Source organism: Mus caroli, chromosome 2 (genome assembly GCF_900094665.2).
Source record: "Mus caroli chromosome 2, CAROLI_EIJ_v1.1, whole genome shotgun sequence".
Classification (NCBI taxonomy): Eukaryota; Metazoa; Chordata; class Mammalia; order Rodentia; family Muridae; genus Mus; species Mus caroli.
The window spans coordinates 3,622,892-3,638,104 of NC_034571.1; the positions used below are offsets into that span (position 1 = coordinate 3,622,892).

The following is a 15,213-nucleotide window of genomic DNA, read 5'->3' on the forward strand; positions in this document are numbered from 1 at the left end:
GTACATGTCTCAGAGTGAAATTCCAGGTATCTAATAAATTCTTAAAAGAAACTCTTGATAAAATACACAACCATAAGTGAGGAAAAAAAATCCACATTTAAGGTTTGTTTTTTAATCTCAAATAGGTAAGCATCTACCTCAGACACATAGTTCTTGACATTAATATGGTCCCCCTTTCCACTGACACAGCTACACCACTATTGCTTTACACACTAAAAGTTGTGTCTTGCTATGAAAGAAAATAAAAAGGCATTTGACAAAAAAGTATTTTTTTAAAAAGGCACACAAGAGTGTTGGTTACAACTATGAAATTGTATTTAGTTAAATATAGAAATCTGGCACAAAACGTCCAGGAAATCTAGGACACTGAAAAAAAAATCAATCTAAGAATAATAAGAATAGAGGGAGGGAGGAGAAGAATCCCAAGTGAGAGACACAGAAAATATTTTCAACAAAGCCACAGAAGAAAATTTCCCTAACCTAACAGAGATGCCAACAAGGAAGCATACAGAACACCAAACAGACTGGGCCAGAAAGTCCCCTTGGCACACAATAATCAAAAAAAAAAAAAAAAAAAAAAAAGCTAAACATACAAAAAATAAATAATATTGAAGCTGCAAGGAAAAACCAGACTTCTCAATGGAGTGCAAAAGCAGAAGGGCTTAGACAGATGTGCTGCAAACAATAAGGGACCACAAACTACTACACCCATAAAAATGTTCCATCAAAATAGATGGAGATAATAAGACATTCGATGATAAAACCAAATTTAATCAATGTCTGTCTATAAATCCAGACCTACAGAAAGCACAAGAGGAAAGCTCCAACCTAAGGAGGCTGACCACACCCAAGAAAACACAAGGAGTAAATAATCCCAGACCAGGAAACATAGACACACACACACACACACCATGGTCAACACACACTGCACATTTCTATCTCTCAACATCAAAGGTCTCAATTCTCCATTAAAAAGACACAGAATAGAATGGATGCAAATAGAGAATCCATCCTTCTGGAGCAGCCAAGAAACACACCTTAACATCAAGGATAAACATTTCCTCAGGGTAAAAGGATGGAAGAAGATATTGCAAGCAAACAGACTTACAAAGCAATCAGATATAGCCATTTTTGTATCTCAGAAAAGATAGGGAAGGATTTTACATTCTCAATGGAAAACAAAAATTCCACTAAGAGGACACTGCCATTCTTAACTTCCGTATACCAGACAAAGGATACCAAATTCTTAAAAGAAACACTAAGACGGTTTAGATCATATTGATCCTCACACACTGGCAGTGGGAGACTTCAATACCTGACTCTAGTCAATAGACAGGCCATGCAGACAAAACTAAATACAGAAATGCTGGAGCTAACTGATTTATAACTAAATGAACCCAACAGATATTTACAGAACATCTCATCCAGACACAAAAGAATATGCCTTCTTCCCTGCACTCATAGAACTTTCTTCAAAAATAACTACATACTCAGACTCAAAACAAGTCTCAACAGATACTAGACAACTGAAATAAAACCTGGCATCCTAACTGACCACCATGGATTAAATCTGGGCATCAACACCAGAAACCACAGAAAGCTTGAAAACTCAAAACTGAAAAGCTCACTACTGATTTTTTTTTTAAAGGGTCAAGATAGAAATTAAAGACTTCACACAACACACCAAACTTATGGAATACAATGAAGGCAGTTCTAAAAGGCAAGTTCATAGCTCTAAATTCCTATATAAAAATGTGAAGAGAACTCATACTATTAATTTAACAGTGTACTTATAAGTTCTGGAACAAAAAGAAGAAATTACATCCAAAAGGAGTAGATGGCAAAAAAACAAACTCAGGACTGAAATCATTAACACAACAACAATACAAAAATCAATGAAACAAAGAGTTATTTCTCTGAGAAAATCAGTAACATTGACAAACCCTCATCCAAATTAATTAAAAAGCAGAGAGAAAAAATCTAAATTAACAAAATTAGAAATTAAAAGAGAGACATAAAAGATACCAAAGAAATCCAGAGAATCATAAAGACATACTTTAAAAACCTATACTCCATCAAATTGTAAAATCTAAAATAAGCAGATAATTTCCTAGATACATACCACTTATCAAAGTTAAATCAAGATCAGATAAGTCATTTAAACAGACCTGTAACTGCTAATGGAATAGAAGCAGTAATTAAAAGTCTACTAACCCAAAATTCCAGGGCCATGTGGTTTTAGCCCAGAATTCTACATGACTATCAAAGAAGACTTAATGTCAACACTCTTCAAACTATTCCAAAAAACAGAATCAGAAGGGACATTGCCCAATTTATTTTATGAGGCCACAGTTACCCTGATACTCCATCTAGATAAAGAGCCAACAAAGAAAGAGTTACAGACCAATTTCCCTTATGAACATAGATTAAAGAAAAAAAATCTCAATACTTGCAAACTAAACCCAAGAACACATCAAAAATATCATCCATGGTGTTCAATTAGACTTCATCCCAGATATGCAAGGTATAACATACATAAATTGATAAATATAATCTACCATATAAACAAAGACAAAAAAAAATGATCTTCTCATTATACGCAGAAAAGGACTTTAAGAAAACCCAACACTCCTTCATGATACAAATCCTAGGAAGACTAGGGATAAAAGAAGCATGGTATTTAAAGGAAGCCTACAGCTAACATCAACTTAAATGGAGAGAATCTTAAAGCAGGTCCACTAAAATCTGGAACAAAACAAAACTGTACACTCTCTGTGTGTTATTCACCACAGTACTTGTTTAGTTAGAACAATAGGACAACTGAAAAAGAACAAGGGAATGGAAACTGGAAAGGAAGAAGTCAAAGTACCTTTATTTGCAGATGATATGATAGCATACAGGAGTGACTAAAATTTCCACCAGAACCTCTACAGTTGATAGATACACACTTTCAGCAAAGTAGCTGTATACAAAATTAACTCACAAAACCAATAGCCTTTCTTTTGACAAATGACAAATGGACTGAGAAAAAAATCCCGGCAAACAACACCTTTCACAGCAGCCTCAAATAATATAAAATACCTTGTGATATCTCTAACAAAGCAGTAAAATCCTTGTACGATAAAAACTTTAAAACTTTAAATAAAGAAATTAAAGAATATATCAGAAGATGGACAGATCGCCCATGCTCATGGATTAAGAGGATTAATATAGTAAAAGTGGTCAATTTACCAAAAGCAATCTCCAGATTGAATGCAATCTCCATCAAAATTCCAACATAATTCTTCACAGATCTTGAAAGGAAAAAGTTCAGCATCACATGGAACACAAAACGTCCACAATCACTAAATAATCCTAATAATAAAAGAACCAAGGGAAGTATTAACATCGCCAATTTCAGGTTTTACTACAGTGCTATAGTACATAGAAAACTTGATGTTGGCACAAAACCAGATACATTGATCAATGGAATCAATTTGAAGACCCAGACATAAATCCACACTCCTATGAACATCTAGTTTTTTATTTAAAATGCCAGAAATACACATTGGGGGGGGGGGGAATGACAGCATCTTCAACAAACAATGCTGGTGAAACCAGATGGCATCATGTACATGAATTCAAATGGATCTATACTTCCCACTGCACAAAACTCAAGTCCATAAGGATCAAAGACCCCCAACATAAAACCAGATACACTGAACCTGATAGAAGAGAAAACTGGGTAACAGCCTTGTACTCAGAGGCATAGAAAAAGACTTTCTGAATAGAACACTGTTAGCATAGGCACTAAGGCCAACACTTAGTAAATGGGACCTCAAGAAGCTTAGAAGCTCCTGCATGGCAAAGGACGCTGTCATCCAGATAAAGTAGCAGTCTACAGAATGGGAAAGAGTTTACCAACTGCACATCTAATAGAGGAATAGTATCCAAAATATATAAAGAATTCCAAAATCTAGACATTAAGAAAACAAAAGATCCAATTTAAAAGTGGAATGCAGATCTAAACAAGAGTATTTAAAATAGAGGAATTGCAAACAGCCAAGAAGCACTTGAAGAAATATTCAGTATTCTCAGTCACCAGGGAAATGAAAATCAAAAACTACATTGAGATTTCAACTACACATATGATAAATGGCTACAATCAATTTTAAAAAGTGACAGCTCATGCTGTTGAGGCTGTGGAGCATGGGGAACACTTACCCATTGGTGGTGGGGCTGCAAACTTGGACATCAGCGTGGCAGTTCCTCAGGAAGATGGGAACTGATCTACCTCAAGATCCGGCTCTACCACTCTTGGACAGACACCCAAATGTCATTTTGTCCTACCATACTTGCTCAACCATGTTCATTGATGCTCTATTTATAATAGGCAGAAATCAAAAACAACTTAGTTGCCTCTCAACAGGAGAATGGATAAAGAAAATGTGGTACATTTACACAATAGAGTACTACTCAGCCATTAAAAAAAGATGGGGGAGATGGATTGGAAGGATCGGGTGGGGATGGGAAAGAGGAACAAGAGAGGGAATACAAGGAGAGTCAACAACTAAAATTAAGGGCCATCTTATAGTATAGAAGCCTAATTCGGTAGAAGCTTCTTAAAGTATATACATACATGCAGGGGATCTAAATGAGACTGCCAAGATGGGGGAGACAGAGTCCCAACCGGACAGCTCTTGTCTTTAAATGAAGCTTTCAGTATTGGAATCAGGTTGCATCTAACTGAGTTGTTGGCTAAAGGGATCCCAAGGGGATCCCCTCATGACCCAGGCTGTCGCCAAGACTATAGCTTATTCCTCACAACTGACTGCAAGGGCCCACTGCTGAAATCAATACCTAGACAACTCATTGACCGTGAAATAGGAAGGTGCTCTGCACACAACCTAAAGAGAAAAGTAAACACCAACCCAGTCACAAGCCCTTTCATCTACAATGGTGTCCTGTATGCAAGATACTGCTAGCACAATGGTGGCACAAAGTCTGCAGGAGTAACCAGCCATTATCTGATTTAATTTAAAGTCCACTGTATGATATGAAACCCATACCTGATGCTGCCTGGGTCACCAAGAACCTGAAACTAAATAGTCTATGGACCCAGGGTAAAACCAAATACTACTAGTCTTAAAAAAAAAAAGAGTAGCAATAAATGACTCCTTCTAATGCTATTCTGCTGCTCTCATAGATCACCACCGTGCTCAGCAATATTCAGAGATGCTTCCTCCTGCAGCAGGTGGGAACCCCATTGCTAGACATTATGACGAAAGGGAGAACCTTGGAACATTTATCTTTAAATGAAATATCTCCATCAATTCCTCTTACCCCTGCAGAAAAGGAGGCATGAAGAATGTGAGAGCCAGAGGGGATGGAGGACACCAAGAAAACAAGGTCTCTAAATCCACACAAGCAAAGCACATAGGAAGAGTGAAGCAGAAGGCACAGGGCCCGGCCCATCTCCGCACCGTGTCCTTTACTTTCACATTAGGACTTTAGATAGGGCTTTATGGGATTCCTGACTGTGTGAATGAGTGGGTCCACTTCTTGGGCGTTCTCTTGGGTTCTTTTCCTTCTGTCTGTTTTGTCCAATCCTGGGTTACTTTTTCTTACTTTGTTATTATACCTGAGAAGCTTGTTCTCTAGTGAGTGCTAAGGGGAGCAGATGTGGAGAGGAGAGGAAGTGGGAGCAGTAGAGGCGGAAGAAACTATAATCAGTTTATGTTAAATGAGAAAAAAATCTATTGTCAATAAAAGGAAGAAAAAAGAAATTGTATTTATTTAATATTCAAAATCCACATACATTGTCATCAACACTTGCAGGAAACGCTACCTGTTCTCAGCCTTGAAAAGAGCTAAGAACTCAAAAGTCTTAGAGCAACCTCTAGGTTTAAATTCCAGGGAGAGACAATCAGAAGCTGCAGGCTTCGGGAAGACACAAAGGAAACACATGCATGGCTTTACAGCACACTCACTTTACTGAACCTCAGTCACTTAACCTGCAAAACATTTTTTCATTACTAATATGATAATTTCATTAGCCTAATTGTTAAACCATAGTGTATCCTAAATAAATAAAAAATAAGATCATAAATAAGTTTGGAAATTTATCTATAGGAAGGATCCCTTAAAGAATTAGTTATAAGGAAGAAAGAAAGAAAGAAAGAAAGAGAGAAAGAAAGAAAGAGAGAGAGAGAAAGAGAGAGAGAAAGAAAGAAAGAGGTACATCAGAGAATTAGTTTTGCTGACAGAAACAAAGAAAGAAACATCAAAGAATGAGTTTTGTTGACACTAATAGACCTTTTTTTTTTCCTTCTGGGTCTATATGGTTATTTTAGTGAACAGAGAACTAGAAATGAATCTGCATTTAAAATATTATGCCCCAAGCAGATATATATAAGATATAGCAGCAAACTAATATGGCTCGCATACAACCTCTTTGGCTGTCAATAATCCAACTTTAGTTGCTTTTTAAAAATATCTTGGCCCAAATGAGGATCTGCCTTTAAAGCAAATTAGACTTCATTGACACTGATTAAATGTGCTAATTCCAAAGAACTGATTATTTCACATGGAAACAGTATCTGAGGGACTAGCCCCCTTTTCTAAAGATCGGCCAGCTTCCCACCAGGGCCCTGGTTTTGCTTTCCTGACAAACTTAAAAGGCAGAAGGTGAGCAGAAGCCCTTATCTGTCTCACCTTATACAGGAAATGCTCTGCTCTAGGAGCCAAGAGACTGTTTGTGAGGTCACTTCCAGAGCTTATAGAGCTTCTCCACAGAAGAGACAAGGACTCCCCTGGCCCACTAGAGAGACTAATTCCTAGGCAGTGGTTCACATTCTAAGGCTTTAGCTTCTGAAGAAAAGATGGTCATGACTGATCTTAAAGAATCAGGTGATATGTTGCATCAGGATCAAACGTTCACATGACAGTTACTCTGATCTCTTAGGAGTCTAAGTATCTATCAACAATGTCTGGAGAAGGAGGAAGTTCTCTCTTAAGTACAAAGAGAAAAGAATCCGCCAGCAGCTGGTTAACAGCTAGATGCATCAAATAGCTCACCCCCTGCTCACTGGCTCAGCCTGTGCCACACTTTGGGTTCCTCAGGTATGCTGTGGCCAGGGCGGTAATGAGGCCATGGGGTTGCAGGAGCTACTTCCCTTCCACATTCCAACACAGGTGCTGGGTTTCTAAAACCAAGGGCTGCAAGATGAGAGCCAACCTTACTTACCACTGCTTACCTGTCTTTTTATCTTAATCCTAAGAAAGTTCAAGCTCAATCAGGAAGTGTAGACATGAGCTTTAAGACTGTATATATATATCAGGATACTGAATAAAGACATTGCTTTGGCATTATCTCGTCCCAGAATGGGAGGTCTGAGCAGAAGGTCATAGTTAGAACATAAACTGCATTATATCTCTCTATCATCATTCGGAAGGAAGATGAAAAACATCACTCACCATAATGTTGTGCTGGACACTGAGCACTTCCTGAAAGTTTATAGGGGAACAATATTGTCGCATGGCTGTCTGTCTGAGACTTTACAATATAAATGTTCTGAGATGAAAAGCATTAACAGCTCAGTTATAATGAGGCTCCATTATGTTTGACGCTCCCAAGAAACAGGAGAATGCGTGGTCAGTTTCAAGTACCATGAAACTACAAAATATTAGGTTGTCATTCTTGTTCCAAATTAGTCTCACAATAAAAGTGTGTGACAGTTGAAAAGCTATTACCCATATTTTCTTGTTGAGAAATTCTGGTGAGGCAATTGAGACTTGGAAGATACTGGCATAAACCAAAGTAAAATTTAACTCAGCAGGAGCCTGTAGTAAATGAAATAAAGGATACCTAGCCACACTGGACTGGAGACTCTAGAGACTACCATACCAAAGCAAGCATCCCTGATGGCCAAAACAATACAAGAGAAGTTATTTTTATTTAAAAATGAAACCCACCTGTGGCTGTAGAAATATGGTGCTTTATATTAAGGGAAAAAATCTCTAAGTTCTTATGAAGAGAACTAAATTGATGGTAATGCCAATCAAATAAAAAGATTTGTGGCTCCAATCCAAACTGTTAGAGGTTTCTAAGGCAGCAGAAGTCAGTAAAAGATGCATTCCAAAATGCTTTAGTAATTGAGAAGAGAAAGACATACCACCCATCAGCAGATGTTGTAAACAATTTCTCAACATCTAAACAAACATGAAAGAAAATGAGGAACTAGGAGGTAATAAAATATAATCATGGTGTGAAAAGAAAGAATCCTGATAGATATGATTATGAATAAACAGAAAGATTACTATTAGGAGATTATTTTGATATAGAATTGTCCACACCAAACAGCACCTGTAGTACTCTGGCTTCCTGGAGGGTTCATGTGTTATCTCTAGAAGCTAACACTGAAAAGATGATCTACTAGATAAAGCAAGTCCTGAGGAAAGATGCTCCTAGCACGGACTTAGTGAATGATTGCAGCTGGAGGCCTCCTGGTGACAATTTTAAGAAAGCAAACACAGCTGCAGCATAGTCAAATATAGCTGGCCAAGACAATGGTGTCCATAAAGTTAGTCACTTTGAAATACGTTACCCGTATGTTCAACCCAAAAACTCAACACCCCTTCTATAATACAGGAAATCAAAATAGAGATTTGTACACAGAAATATGCAGCTGTCCCAGGGCTGATATAGGAATTTTGATTCTTGTCTCTCAAAAATCCAATTCTGAGGACTATGTCAGTCATGCATACAACCCTTTGAGATTCAGGAACAGGTCAAAAATCATGTGGGCTTCAGAGAAGAGTAAAGTAAAAGATATGTACAAGGAAAAAATAATAAAGGCATCAAGAAAACTTTTTTTATTTTTTTTATTTTTTTATTTTTTTATTTTTTTTGGTTTTTCGAGACAGGGTTTCTCTGTGTAGCCCGGGCTGTCCTGGAACTCACTTTGTAGACCAGGCTGGCCTCGAACTCAGAAATCCGCCTGCCTCTGCCTCCCGNCTGTGTAGCCCGGGCTGTCCTGGAACTCACTTTGTAGACCAGGCTGGCCTCGAACTCAGAAATCCGCCTGCCTCTGCCTCCCGAGTGCTGGGATTAAAGTCGTGCGCCACCACGCCCGGGGAAAACTTTTTTTAAAAGATGGACTTTTATATCCCCACTGAGTCTAGGCTAAAGTACAAAGAAAGCAAAGAATAAAATAAATAAGCAGAAAAAGTAATTATATATCAATTTCCTACCAAATGCTGTCCCTTTTTAAAGTTGTTTGTGTTACCTTTATCTGCTATTTTACTCCTAAAAATTTGGGGCACACCTTTAATCCCAGCACTTGGGAGGCAGAGGCAGGCAGATTTCTGAGTTCCGAGGCCAGCCTTGTCTACAAAGTGAGTTCCAGGACAGCCAGGGCTACACAGAGAAACCCTGTCTCAAAAAACAAAAACAAAAACAAAAAATTTTTCAAGGACAAACCTAAACATCAGTCTGCACCCAGTGCGTGTTTGGTTGTCTAACACCCAGTACCTTACTTCAGCTCCAAAAAGACAAATGAGCTGAGGTTCAGCATGTGTGTTTAACTCTGCTTACACTGATGAGTTCTTAGGGGCTCACAGACTCATCACTCTCTTGTAATGCTCATTGTTGTCAAATGCTCAGCTTAAGTGCTGGATTCCTATCACAACAGTCGAACTGCATTCAGCATCAACTACAAGCTGTGGCTGATGATATATATATAGTGCTCATAAAATAATGCCGGCACCAAAGAAGTGCAATGCAAGGGATGCGGTCGGGCCAGCATCAGATCTAAAGACATGGAAAGAAAAGAGACAGTTAGGACTTACTGCCATGACTCTTCTGTGAGGAGTCTTTGCCCAGTCTATGCAAATGCAGATCTCCTGTGGGGCAGCTGGAGCTCCAGCTGAAGCCCGCCCACAGGTAAAGAAGTCACTGCACTGGTGAGGGCCCAGCTATTTACCCACTAAGATATAATGAAATTATCAAAATGATTTTCCTTTTTTTTCTGAAAGTGGTCTAGGCCAAAGGTTAAGAGAATTCTGAGACCTTTGATAGCAGTAATCATAATGTGTGGTGTATGGTTGGTCAATGTGTGAAACACTCCTAAAACATAAAATCCAGCTATAAAGGTAATGACCTACAAGCAAGAGTATGTTCTGTCACAATGGAAGATGTCTCAAGGAAGTGAAGTATTCTGATCAATAAAATGGAATCTTATAAATATACATTTACACACACATACTCACTTTATATCTACTGACCACTGCCAAGCAGATAAGTTTTTGCCTCTTTTAGCCCTCAGAATCAACTTAGTCTTTTTGTATCAGAAAACTAAGGCCTAACTTTGTTGCTACAGGAAGAGATAAGGAAAAACAAAAATTTCATAGGGAGAGAGTGGAAAAGATTATTTTAAAACTTAATGAACTCAAGTAAAAGCATTAAAGTTAAGTCTTTTAGGGTAAAAAAAAATCATAGGATGTTGGACTTAGCATAGAAAATTAAAATACAAAGGACTATACTATATAGTAAAAAAAAGTTTTAAACTGTCTAAACTTACGTCAAATAAATTGGCTAAAGTTAACTGCATTCTGAATACTATGTAAAATTCATTGTGAAAATTTTCAGTCCTAAATAAGCCTAAAAATAAATATCAGAAAACGTAGCTCTTAGAATAGGGAACCATGGTTTCCAGGGTTACGTCAGGGAGCGAGCGAGTCCATGTCACTGAAGAGACACCCTTCTGTAACTAGTGACACTTAAAATCAAACCACTACACATAGCTCATTTTAAAAGCATTGTTATTCAAAAAGGAACCTGGGTCACCTGGTCACCCAGATGGCGCCTCCCACCCTGATGCTGCCCTAAAGGAAGTACAAATTATTTCAATTAATCGGACCTTAAAGCTACGTAAGAATGAAAGAACAGTACAGAGTCAACTAAAATGATGTGTTATAATTTATTCTAAATAGAGTCTAAATCTGTGTTTTTAGAACAAAGCTGTATGCAATCTTCTCTATCGAGTTTGCTGAGACCTTCGTTAACTGAAATAATTAAAATTAAACCCAAATCTGAATGTGTACTCATCCGCCATTCTGAAAGCCAAGGGATTACATATTTATTATCATCACATTCTAAATTGTCAGTTGATCTGAAATAGTACTCTCTTAATCTGAAGAACATGGAATGTAATATACAATCTGCAGTTCATAAAAGAGAATGTTCATAAACCTCTGGGTTAGCACTAAAAAAACGTGTAAATCTCCCACATGCTCGCAGAAGGCATTTCAGCCACATAAGTGGAATCATATTTCTATAGAAATAGTTGGAGTAATCACTTTCTGTCATGATTGAGGACAAACGGGGAGAGAGGAGCTGTTCAAACCCTCCCTAAATGTTCTCCTCTGTCTTTTACAAGTCCTTTAGGAGGAGTGTGCGGCTCACACTAAATGAAAAAGACATTCCCAGGAGAAGGAGGAGGCTGCTCTCCCTTCACATCTGGATTCAGAGCAGGAAGATATTGGATAGCACAATTAAACAGTGATGATGCTAAAGGGGAATAATTATTTTACAATTACCTGTGAGCACCACATTTACTGCTCTAATTAGTTTTTGTTTCCCACAAAGGTTTTTCCAGGAATGCAACAGCTCCATTTCTCTTAGGCTCAGCAAGCACTTTTTCTTAAGGAAAACATAAAAATACATTTTCTGCACGACTACCCAGGTAGCACAGCACTGATGGTGGCTTTATTATATGACTTGATACTTCTGCAATGGTGGAGACAGACAGGGTGGCTCAAGAACTCAGAGGTGCTAACGAACCGGAAACCATTAGTGTTTTCCAAAGCCTTCCTCTCTGTAGTTTTGTAAAACAAATATTGTGATCAGAACTACCTAGCTCTTTGTGATGATATAATCCATACCTAGGGAATAAAAATATGTCCCTCCCCTGAAGAAGCAAAGCTTTCCAACAATAAAACTATAAGTTTGAAACAATGACTTTGTAAACTTGGGTGAAGTTCAAATTTGGAAGTAAATCACAGCAATGACTTATTAATTTAGCCCCTTAAAACATGCTGAACGTATAACATTCCCTATTTAAGTGCTAATAAGGGATGCTTATGGATTGTTGTTGAACATTTATGAGAGTGTGGTTTTTTTGTTTGTTTTTTTAATTCCTTATAGTGACCTCAGATCTCTGTTATAAACACTACCTTCAATTTCTGCACAATATTTGTACTTAACATGTGCTACTTGTATGCACACTCATGTGTGACAGATTTAGCATATCAAAACATTACCTGTTTTGTAGGAACTGAATGAGTGTTAACTTGAAAGTAAAATCATACACACACGGTTAAAAAGAAATTAAAAGTTTGGTGATTTATGTAAAATAAAAAGACTTCATTCTTCAAAGGCCAGCTAGTGTTATTATAACTGTTAGAGGAGGAAAACACACTCCAAGGTAGAAAGCATCATCCCATGAAATCTTAATTACTAGGTGCATATCTGAAAATCCTATCTCCTTTTTATCTTGTCTTTCAAGGCTCTTGTTTTCCTAGTTCACTGCATCTCATCAACAAATGCTGGAGCAATCTCAATGCAGCACATCACAATTAAATAGCAAGACTTAGCAATTACAGTAATACCTCTGCCCAGATCAAAGATAACATCCCCACTCCCGAAGCTCCGTGGCAAGAGCTTTTAGTGTCAGAAGGCAGGCAGCTGGTAGTGAAGTCAGCACTGTTAACTGAAAAGCCCACCACGATGTGCTCTGAAAGTCTCCAGGAAAGAGCGGTCTACATGAGCAGCTCTTCTGTCAGAGCTTCATCTTAGCCTCCCTTCATGACCATTATGGAGCTGGGGAATAAATGTCCGTAATCTTGTCATTTTCCACATAAACTTTAAAAGCCATACAAAAGGTGGGGAGAAAGTTCCAAAATGCTTTTCATCTTCATCTTGCTGGTAAACTTTAAAAAGTTTAGTGTATATTCTCATTAGTCAATTAGTTAATAAACATATGCAGTAATCTGAGTTTGAATCAGAAACAAGATCATGTATAGCGATCCTAAACAGGTGACACATTATTCTTATATGATACAACTTTGGTTGTTAAGCATCTTCTGTACAACAGGAACACTACGTAACCTTTAGACCCACCATGATGACTAGAGATCATATAAATCAGGCTCCCTGGTACACAGTAGCCGTGCATTTTTTTACTTTTGCAGAAACAATGACTTTGCCTCCGGGGGGCCAGTCCTACTGCCCTGTAAGAGGTTTAATGTTAACAACGATGACCCAAGGAGTGCCTTTCAGTGGACTCATACACTGATAAATAATGTTTTTGCCTGTTATCAACAAGCAGATGAACTTCCCAAGTTTATTTCAATCAGGATGGCTTATTTTCTTTACGACTACTTACTGAATGTGAAAAAAATGGATTTCATTTTATCAGTAATTTCTTAGCCTTCTAACTGTAAATCTAAAGACTGATATTAATAATTTTCAAGCTACATTTTCACCTGTAGTTTCTTATTTCTAAGCCTTTATATATTGGTTCTGTTAAAAAAAGAAAAGCAAAAGATAAGAGACTCTCTAAATGTATCATTAATGAAATAAAACAAAGAGGAAACACTCATTGCCATTCTCAATAAAAACCAAATGCCCCAGTTTAAAACAGAATTTAAAAATCAGTTCCTATTTTCATTACACTTTGCTATGAGTGTATTATAACACAAAAATAAAACTCTAACAGCCAATATTATTTCAAATGCTTATTTCCTTTTACAGTTTTTTTACTGAATGTTTAAAATCCCAAAAATTTGAAGCATATGTTACAGCAATTCTATATCACTACAGAGCCTTAAATGATCTGGGCTCTTTAAACACTGGATGGCTCATGGGGCCATCAAGCGTAATAATTCATCTCAAAAGCTATTTGTTCATCTGCCTGGAGGACTCAAACATATTACATCTTGCAAACTTATCTAATATATTCCTGTGGGAAAACGCCATTGAGAAAATATGTTCTGCTTTAGAAAATCAACACCAGAAAAGCTCCTATGCTTTATTTAAACTCCTTTTATGAACAGGCCAATATCTAACAGACACCATTTTAGGCCACATGGTAATATACCACCCATGGCAACCAGTCCCCCAAACAATAAATCCACACAGCTATCTTCTTCTGTGTCCAAATATGGCTATAAAATACACCGCCTAGGTGGGTTTCAAGCATTTTAAAAGTTATGATCTCATTCATATACCTCTGGCCCCCAAACACAATCTCTAACATGACTTAATCACACACTCGTGTGGAAAATATGTCTCAGTGTTCCCAGGACAGGGGAGATGTACAACAGTTATCTTGAAAACAAATAAGAACGGGATCGTTTGCAAATTTCCTTTTTCTTAGTTCATTTAAGCAATAGCTGTCAAACACTGAAACAGTCTGGGATTGACTCCAAAGGCTATCGTTTGGAAATCATGAACTTTTGGAAGAAAAGTGGGGTAGAAGTCATATTAAGATTCATATTTAGAAAAAGAAAAAAACCCAAAGCTCCATGGCTGAGATACAAAGGCTCTTTTCAGAGCTAAGAGTCTGAACAAACCACATTCATCTACCAAATGAAAAGGAGGAATTAAATTTTCATAATCCATAATTTAATTGACAAGAGACTACATCTTTCGGAGGTCATTAATGCTTTAAATTCATAGAACATCCACTAGTTAGATATATTATGTCACTTATGTAGCAGGTGACCATAAATTTCTAATCATTAATCTCACGCCCTGATTCACCCCTAACATTCTAGAACATCACACTACCTATCAGATAAAACCATAGAAAACCAGGGAAGACTTGCAAAGTAACTCATGTGCAGACAGAGATTTGTGTGTGTATGTGTGTGTGTGTGTAAGATTTGGATTTTAAGAGGAGGACAGGATAGAGATCTCTTAAAACCATCATGAGAATATTACTAACCATGATTAATTTTTCAGAGGAAAGTGCCAAAAGGGGATTCGACATTTTAATTTGTTATCTGATTAACTCTGAGAGAGTGAGCCTGAGTCCACTCAAGTTAGCAGCCCTAACATCGACTGAAAAGACAATATATATCTAACAGATTCTATTATCCTTATCTCCCACTTGATTTTTTTTTAAATTCTTGGGCGTCAATAACTGACCATTGTGGAGTTTCTCAAGAGTC

General features: G+C 37.4%; 1 protein-coding gene across 21 annotated transcripts in view; it reads right to left on the minus strand.

Annotated features, from left to right (window-relative positions):
• Celf2 (CUGBP Elav-like family member 2) overlaps nt 1-15,213 on the minus strand; it is an 833,597-nt gene that overhangs the window by 298,701 nt on the left and 519,683 nt on the right. The gene's annotated exons all lie outside the window — the stretch shown is intronic.